The sequence below is a fragment of the Lolium perenne genome, chromosome 1, assembly GCF_019359855.2.
Source record: "Lolium perenne isolate Kyuss_39 chromosome 1, Kyuss_2.0, whole genome shotgun sequence".
In the NCBI taxonomy this organism is placed as follows: Eukaryota; Viridiplantae; Streptophyta; class Magnoliopsida; order Poales; family Poaceae; genus Lolium; species Lolium perenne.
The window spans coordinates 244,267,346-244,276,967 of NC_067244.2; positions in this window are offsets into that span (position 1 = coordinate 244,267,346).

The following is a 9,622-nucleotide window of genomic DNA, read 5'->3' on the forward strand; positions in this document are numbered from 1 at the left end:
CTATGCGGTATGGCCGTACCGGCGCGCGCGTGCACCCGTCCGCCAACGCGAAACGGAAAACATTGCACATAAAATGACGCGTCCTAGACCTAAAAACATTTTTCCCTCCATTTATTGAGCGAAGGAAAGTGTCGCGGTTCAAATCGGACGGTTTCCGGCGGATTCGGCGGAGCACCGCGAAGCGGGTGGGATTCCCGAGATGGCTTCCGCGCGCATATGGCATGTGATAGGTGGTGCGTAGGAGGTATCCTACCGCCGCGCGGAGGTCCCGCGCGATCTTGAAATGCGCACCATGTAGCTGCTTCACAAAAAAAGCCCTTAGGCACCCGAAAATGGAAAAACCGTCGCCGTGGTTCGGATTGGAAATCCGCGACCGGGGCCTTGCTTCCCATCCTAAGGCCCACGCACGTGCCAAATATGGCCTCGTTCGAGCAAACTATGTGGTGAAACGGGCCGTTTCCTACTCATTTCCCCTAAAAGCCATAGAACTCGGACGAGATAGCCTGTTCGTGAAGGGTTCTCCAAGATAATTGCCGTATCCCAGTTCCGTCTTTTGCGGTGGTCACTAGGACACATAAAATGACGCCACGCGGCTCCGCTCGATTTTTGGCTCCGTTTGCTTTGCCAAGCTGCGCAAAAGCAGGGCCCGCGGGACATGCGGTATGGCCGTACCGGGCGCGCGCGTGCACCCGTCCGCCAGCGCGAAGCGGAAAACATTTAGCACATAAAATGACGCGTCCTAGACCTAAAAACATTTTTCCCTCCATTTATTGAGCGAAGGAAAGTGTCGCCCCAGTTCAAATCCGGACGGTTTCCGGCGGATTCGGCGAGGCACCGCGAGAAGCGGGTGGGATTCCCGGATGGCTTCCGCGCGCATATGGCATGTGATAGGTGGTGCGTAGGAGGTATCCTACCGCGCGCGGAGGTCCCGCGCGATCTTGAAATGCGCACCATGTAGCTGCTTCACAAAAAAAGCCCTTAGGCACCCGAAAATGGAAAAACCGTCGCCGTGGTTCGGATTGGAAATCCGTGACCGGGGCCTTGCTTCCCATCCTAAGGCCCACGCACGTGCAAATATGGCCTCGTTCCGAGCAAACTATGTGGTGAAACGGGCCGTTTCCTACTCATTTCCCCTAAAAGCCATAGAACTCCGGACGAGATAGCCCTGTTCGTGAAGGGTTCTCCAAGATAATTGCCGTATCCCAGTTCCGTCTTTTGCGGTGGTCACTAGGACACATAAAATGACGCCACGCGGCTCCGCTCGATTTTTGGCTCCGTTTGCTTTGCCAAGCTACGCAAAACGGGGCCGCCGGGACATGCTTGGTATGGCCGTGCCGGCGCGCGCGTGCACCCGTCCGCCAACGCGAAACGGAAAACATTTAGCACATAAAATGACGCGTCCTAGACCTAAAAACATTTTTCCCTCCATTTATTGAGCGAAGGAAAGTGTCGCCCGGTTCAAATCCGGACGGTTTCCGGCGGATTCGGCGAGGCACCGCGAGAAGCGGGTGGGATTCCCGAGATGGCTTCCGCGCGCATATGGCATGTGATAGGTGGTGCGTAGGAGGTATCCTACCGCCGCGCGGAGGTCCCGCGCGATCTTGAAATGCGCACCATGTAGCTGCTTCACAAAAAAAGCCCTTCGGCACCCGAAAATGGAAAAACCGTCGCAGTGGTTCGGATTGGAAATCCGCGACCAGGGGCCTTGCTTCCCATCCTAAGGCCCACGCACGTATCAAATATGGCCTCGTTCGAGCAAACTATGTGGTGAAACGGGCCGTTTCCTACTCATTTCCCCTAAAAGCCATAGAACTCGGACGAGATAGCCCTGTTCGTGAAGGGTTCTCCAAGATAATTGCCGTATCCCAGTTCCGTCTTTTGCGGTGGTCACTAGGACACATAAAATGACGCCACGCGGCTCCGCTCGATTTTTGGCTCCGTTTGCTTTGCCAAGCTGCGCAAAACGGGGCCAGGGACATGCGGTATGGCCGTACCGGGCGCGCGCGTGCACCCGTCCGCCAACGCGCGAAACGGGAAAACATTTAGCACATAAAATGACGCGTCCTAGACCTAAAAACATTTTTCCCTCCATTTATTGAGCGAAGGAAAGTGTCGCCCCGGTTCAAATCCGGACGGTTTCCGGCGGATTCGGCGAGCACCGCGAAGCGGGTGGGATTCCCCGGATGGCTTCCGCGCGCATATGGCATGTGATAGGTGGTGCGTAGGAGGTATCCTACCGCCGCGCGGAGGTCAGCGCGATCTTGAAATGCGCACCATGTAGGCTGCTTCACAAAAAAGCCCTTAGGCACCCGAAAATGGAAAAACCGTCGCCCGTGGTTCGGATTGGAAATCCGCGACCGGGAGCCTTGCTTCCCATCCTAAGGCCCACGCACGTGCTCAAATATGGCCTCGTTCGACAAACTATGTGGTGAAACGGGCCGTTTCCTACTCATTTCCCCTAAAAGCCATAGAACTCCGGACGAGATAGCCCTGTTCGTGAAGGGTTCTCAAGATAATTGCCGTATCCAGTTCCGTCTTTTGCGGTGGTCACTAGGACACATAAAATGACGCCACGCGGCTCCGCTCGATTTTGGCTCCGTTTGCTTTGCCAAGCTGCGCAAAAGCGGGGCCGCCGGGACATGCGGTATGGCCGTACCGGCGCGCGCGTGCACCGTCCGCCAACGCGAAACGGAAAACATTTAGCACATAAAATGACGCGTCCTAGACCTAAAAACATTTTTCCCTCCATTTATTGAGCGAAGGAAAGTGTCGCGATTCAAATCCGGACGGTTTCCGGCGGATTCGGCGGGGCACCGCGAAAGCGGGTGGGATTCCCAGATGGCTTCCGCGCATATGGCATGTGATAGGTGGTGCGTAGGAGGTATCCTACCGCCGCGCGGAGGTCAGCAGCGATACTTGAAATGCGCACCATGTAGCTGCTTCACAAAAAAAGCCCTTAGGCACCCGAAAATGGAAAAACCGTCGCCGTGGTTCGGATTGGAAATCCGCGACCGGGGCCTTGCTTCCCATCCTAAGGCCCACGCACGTGCAAATATGGCCTCGTTCAGACAAACTATGTGGTGAAACGGGCCGTTTCCTACTCATTTCCCCTAAAAGCCATAGAGATCGGACGAGATAGCCACTGTTCGTGAAGGGTTCTCCAAGATAATTGCCGTATCCAGTTCCGTCTTTTGCGGTGGTCACTAGGACACATAAAATGACGCCACAGCGGCTCCGCTCGATTTTTTGGCTCCGTTTGCTTTGCCAAGCTGCGCAAAACGGGGCCGCCGGGACATGCTTGGTATGGCCGTACCGGGCGCGCGCGTGCACCCGTCCGCCAACGCGCGAAACGGAAAACATTTAGCACATAAAATGACGCGTCCTAGACCTAAAAACATTTTTCCCTCCATTTATTGAGCGAAGGAAAGTGTCGCCCCGATTCAAATCCGGACGGTTTCCGGCGGATTCGGCGAGGCACCGCGGGAAAGCGGGTGGGATTCCCGAGATGGCTTCCGCGCGCATATGGCATGTGATAGGTGGTGCGTAGGAGGTATCCTACCGCCGCGCGGAGAGTCCCGCGCGATCTTTGAAATGCGCACCATGTAGCTGCTTCACAAAAAAAGCCCTTAGGCACCCGAAAATGGAAAAACCGTCGCCGTGGTTGGATTGGAAATCCGCGACCGGGGCCTTGCTTCCCATCCTAAGGCCCACGCACGTGCAAATATGGCCTCGTTCCGACAAACTATGTGGTGAAACGGGCCGTTTCCTACTCATTTCCCCTAAAAGCCATAGAACTCGGACGAGATAGCCCTGTTCGTGAAGGGTTCTCCAAGATAATTGCCGTATCCAGTTCCGTCTTTTGCGGTGGTCACTAGGACACATAAAATGACGCCACGCGGCTCCGCTCGATTTTTGGCTCCGTTTGCTTTGCCAAGCTGCGCAAAAGCAGGGCCGCCGGGACATGCGGTATGGCCGTACCGGGCGCGCGCGTGCACCCGTCCGCCAACGCGCGAAACGGAAAACATTTAGCACATAAAATGACGCGTCCTAGACCTAAAAACATTTTTCCCTCCATTTATTGAGCGAAGGAAAGTGTCGCGGTTCAAATCCGGACGGTTTCCGGCGGATTCGGCGAGCACCGCGGGGAAGCGGGTGGGATTCCCGGATGGCTTCCGCGCGCATATGGCATGTGATAGGTGGTGCGTAGGAGGTATCCTACCGCCGCGCGGAGGTCCCGCGCGATGCGAAATGCGCACCATGTAGCTGCTTCACAAAAAAAGCCCTTAGGCACCCCGAAAATGGAAAAACCGTCGCTCGTGGTTCGGATTGGAAATCCGCGACCGGGGCCTTGCTTCCCATCCTAAGGCCCACGCACGTGCAAATATGGCCTCGTTAGACAAACTATGTGGTGAAACGGGCCGTTTCCTACTCATTTCCCCTAAAAGCCATAGAACTCGGACGAGATAGCCCTGTTCGTGAAGGGTTCTCAAGATAATTGCCGTATCCTAGTTCCGTCTTTTGCGGTGGTTACTAGGACACATAAAATGACGCCACGCAGCTCCGCTCGATTTTTGGCTCCGTTTGCTTTGCCAAGCTGCGCAAAAGCAGGGCCGCCGGGACATGCTTGGTATGGCCGTACCGGCGCGCGCGTGCACCCGTCCGCCAGCGCGCGAAACGGAAAACATTTAGCACATAAAATGACGCGTCGTAGACCTAAAAACATTTTCCCTCCATTTATTGAGCGAAGGAAAGTGTCGCGGTTCAAATCCGGACGGTTTCCGGCGGATTCGGCGGGGCACCGCGAGCGGGTGGGATTCCCGGATGGCTTCCGCGCGCATATGGCATGTGATAGGTGGTGCGTAGGAGGTATCCTACCGCCGCGCGGAGGTCGCGCGATCTTGAAATGCGCACCATGTAGGCTGCTTCACAAAAAAAGCCCTTCGGCACCCGAAAATGGAAAAACCGTCGCCCGTGGTTGGATTGGAAATCCGCGACCGGGCCTTGCTTCCCATCCTAAGGCCCACGCACGTGCAAATATGGCCTCGTTCCGACAAACTATGTGGTGAAACGGGCCGTTTCCTACTCATTTCCCCTAAAAGCCATAGAACTCGGACGAGATAGCCACATTCGTGAAGGGTTCTCCAAGATAATTGCCGTATCCAGTTCCGTCTTTTGCGGTGGTCACTAGGACACATAAAATGACGCCACGCGACTCCGCTCGATTTTTGGCTCCGTTTGCTTTGCCAAGCTGCGCAAAACGGGGCGCCGGGACATGCGGTATGGCCGTGCCGAGGCGCGCGCGTGCACCCGTCCGCCAACGCGAAACGGAAAACATTTAGCACATAAAATGACGCGTCCTAGACCTAAAAACATTTTTCCCTCCATTTATTGAGCGAAGGAAAGTGTCGCCGGTTCAAATCCGGACGGTTTCCGGCGGATTCGGCGGAGCACCGCAGAAGCGGGTGGGATTCCCGAGATGGCTTCCGCGCGCATATGGCATGTGATAGGTGGTGCGTAGGAGGTATCCTACCGCCGCGCGGAGGTCAGCGCGATCTTGAAATGCGCACCATGTAGCTGCTTCACAAAAAAAGCCCTTAGGCACCCCGAAAATGGAAAAACCGTCGCCGTGGTTCGGATTGGAAATCCGCGACCGGGGCCTTGCTTCCCATCCTAAGGCCCACGCACGTGCAAATATGGCCTCGTTCCGACAAACTATGTGGTGAAACGGGCCGTTTCCTACTCATTTCCCCTAAAAGCCATAGAACTCCGGGCCAGAGATAGCCTGTTCGTGAAGGGTTCTCAAGATAATTGCCGTATCCCAGTTCCGTCTTTTGCGGTGGTCACTAGGACACATAAAATGACGCCACGCGGCTCCGCTCGATTTTTGGCTCCGTTTGCTTTGCCAAGCTGCGCAAAACGGGGCCGCCGGGACATGCGGTATGGCCGTGAAGGCGCGCGCGTGCACCCGTCCGCCAGCAGCGAAACGGAAAACATTTAGCACATAAAATGACGCGTCCTAGACCTAAAAACATTTTCCCTCCATTTATTGAGCGAAGGAAAGTGTCGCCCCGGTTCAAATCCGGACGGTTTCCGGCGGATTCGGCGGGAGCACCGCGAAGCGGGTGGGATTCCCCGGATGGCTTCCGCGCATATGGCATGTGATAGGTGGTGCGTAGGAGGTATCCTACCGCCGCGCGGAGGTCAGCAGCGATCTTGAAATGCGCACCATGTAGCTGCTTCACAAAAAAAGCCCTTAGGCACCCGAAAATGGAAAAACCGTCGCCGTGGTTCGGATTGGAAATCCGCGACCGGGGCCTTGCTTCCCATCCTAAGGCCCACGCACGTGCTCAAATATGGCCTCGTTCGACAAACTATGTGGTGAAACGGGCCGTTTCCTACTCATTTCCCCTAAAAGCCATAGAACTCAGGACGAGATAGCCTGTTCGTGAAGGGTTCTCCAAGATAATTGCCGTATCCCGATTCCGTCTTTGCGGTGGTCACTAGGACACATAAAATGACGCCACGCGGCTCCGCTCGATTATTTGGCTCCGTGTTCTTTGACAGCAGCTCAGTACCGGGCCGCCGGGACATGCGGTATGGCCGTGCCGGGCGCGCGCGTGCGCGCGTCCGCCGGCGCGAAACGGAAAACATTTAGCACATAAAATGACGCGTCCTAGACCTAAAAACATTTTTCCCTCCATTTATTGAGCGAAGGAAAGTGTCGCGGTTCAAATCCGGACGGTTTCCGGCGGATTCGGCGAGGCACCGCGAGAAGCGGGTGGGATTCCCGAGATGGCTTCCGCGCGCATATGGCATGTGATAGGTGGTGCGTAGGAGGTATCCTACCGCCGCGCGGAGGTCGCGCGATCTTTGAAATGCGCACCATGTAGCTGCTTCACAAAAAAAAAGCCCTTAGGCACCCGAAAATGGAAAAACCGTCGCCGTGGTTCGGATTGGAAATCCGCGACCGGGAGCCTTGCTTCCCATCCTAAGGCCCACGCACGTGCAAATATGGCCTCGTTCGACAAACTATGTGGTGAAACGGGCCGTTTCCTACTCATTTCCCCTAAAAGCCATAGAACTCCGGACGAGATAGCCTGTTCGTGAAGGGTTCTCCAAGATAATTGCCGTATCCAGTTCCGTCTTTTGCGGTGGTCACTAGGACACATAAAATGACGCCACGCGGCTCCGCTCGATTTTTGGCTCCGTTTGCTTTGCCAAGCTGCGCAAAACGGGGCCAACGGGACTATGCGGTATGGCCGTACCGGGCGCGCGCGTGCACCCGTCCGCCAAGCGCGAAACGGAAAACATTTAGCACATAAAATGACGCGTCCTAGACCTAAAAACATTTTTCCCTCCATTTATTGAGCGAAGGAAAGTGTCGCCGGTTCAAATCCGGACGGTTTCCGGCGGATTCGGCGGGCACCGCGAAGCGGGTGGGATTCCCAGATGGCTTCCGCGCGCATATGGCATGTGATAGGTGGTGCGTAGGAGGTATCCTACCGCCGCGCGGAGAGTCGCGCGATCTTGAAATGCGCACCATGTAGCTGCTTCACAAAAAAAGCCCTTAGGCACCCGAAAATGGAAAAACCGTCGCCCGTGGTTCGGATTGGAAATCCACGACCGGGGCCTTGCTTCCCATCCTAAGGCCCACGCACGTGCTCAAATATGGCCTCGTTCGAGCAAACTATGTGGTGAAACGGGCCGTTTCCTACTCATTTCCCCTAAAAGCCATAGAACTCGGACAGAGATAGCCACATTCGTGAAGGGTTCTCCAAGATAATTGCCGTATCCCAGTTCCGTCTTTTGCGGTGGTCACTAGGACACATAAAATGACGCCACGCGGCTCCGCTCGATTTTTTGGCTCCGTTTGCTTTGCCAAGCTGCGCAAAACGGGGCCGCCGGGACATGCTTGGTATGGCCGTACCGGCGCGCGCGTGCACCACGTCCGCCAGCGCGAAACGGAAAACATTTAGCACATAAAATGACGCGTCCTAGACCTAAAAACATTTTTCCCTCCATTTATTGAGCGAAGGAAAGTGTCGCCCAGTTCAAATCCGGACGGTTTCCGGCGGATTCGGCGAGCACCGCGAAGCGGGTGGGATTCCCGAGATGGCTTCCGCGCGCATATGGCATGTGATAGGTGGTGCGTAGGAGGTATCCTACCGCCGCGCGGAGGTCCCGCGCGATGCTTGAAATGCGCACCATGTAGCTGCTTCACAAAAAAAAGCCCTTAGGCACCCGAAAATGGAAAAACCGTCGCTCGTGGTTCGGATTGGAAATCGCGACCAGGGGCCTTGCTTCCCATCCTAAGGCCCACGCACGTGCCAAATATGGCCTCGTTCCGACAAACTATGTGGTGAAACGGGCCGTTTCCTACTCATTTCCCCTAAAAGCCATAGAACTCGGACGAGATAGCCCTGTTCGTGAAGGGTTCTCCAAGATAATTGCCGTATCCTAGTTCCGTCTTTTGCGGTGGTTACTAGGACACATAAAATGACGCCACGCAGCTCCGCTCGATTTTTGGCTCCGTTTGCTTTGCCAAGCTGCGCAAAACGGGGCCGCCGGGACATGCGGTATGGCCGTACCGGGAGCGCGCGCGTGCACCCGTCCGCCAACGCGAAACGGAAAACATTTAGCACATAAAATGACGCGTCCTAGACCTAAAAACATTTTTCCCTCCATTTATTGAGCGAAGGAAAGTGTCGCCCCGGTTCAAATCCGGACGGTTTCCGGCGGATTCGGCGGGAGCACCGCGAAGCGGGTGGGATTCCCCGGATGGCTTCCGCGCGCATATGGCATGTGATAGGTGGTGCGTAGGAGGTATCCTACCGCCGCGCGGAGGTCCCGCGCGATGCTTGAAATGCGCACCATGTAGCTGCTTCACAAAAAAAGCCCTTAGGCACCCGAAAATGGAAAAACCGTCGCTCGTGGTTCGGATTGGAAATCCGCGACCGGGGCCTTGCTTCCCATCCTAAGGCCCACGCACGTGCAAATATGGCCTCGTTCCGACAAACTATGTGGTGAAACGGGCCGTTTCCTACTCATTTCCCCTAAAAGCCATAGAACTCCCAGGACGAGATAGCCACTGTTCGTGAAGGGTTCTCCAAGATAATTGCCGTATCCCAGTTCCGTATTTTGCAGTGGTTACTAGGACACATAAAATGACGCCACGCGGCTCCGCTCGATTTTTTGGCTCCGTTTGCTTTGCCAGCTGCGCAAAACGGGGCCGCCGGGACATGCGGTATGGCCGTACCGGGCGCGCGCGTGCACCCGTCCGCCAACGCGCGAAACGGAAAACATTTAGCACATAAAATGACGCATCCTAGACCTAAAAACATTTTTCCCTCCATTTATTGAGCGAAGGAAAGTGTCGCCCAGTTCAAATCCGGACGGTTTCCGGCGGATTCGGCGGGGCACCGCGGGAAGCGGGTGGGATTCCCGAGATGGCTTCCGCGCGCATATGGCATGTGATAGGTGGTGCGTAGGAGGTATCCTACCGCCGCGCGGAGGTCAGCGCGATCTTGAAATGCGCACCATGTAGCTGCTTCACAAAAAAAGCCCTTAGGCACCGAAAATGGAAAAACCGTCGCCGTGGTTCGGATTGGAAATCCGCGACCAG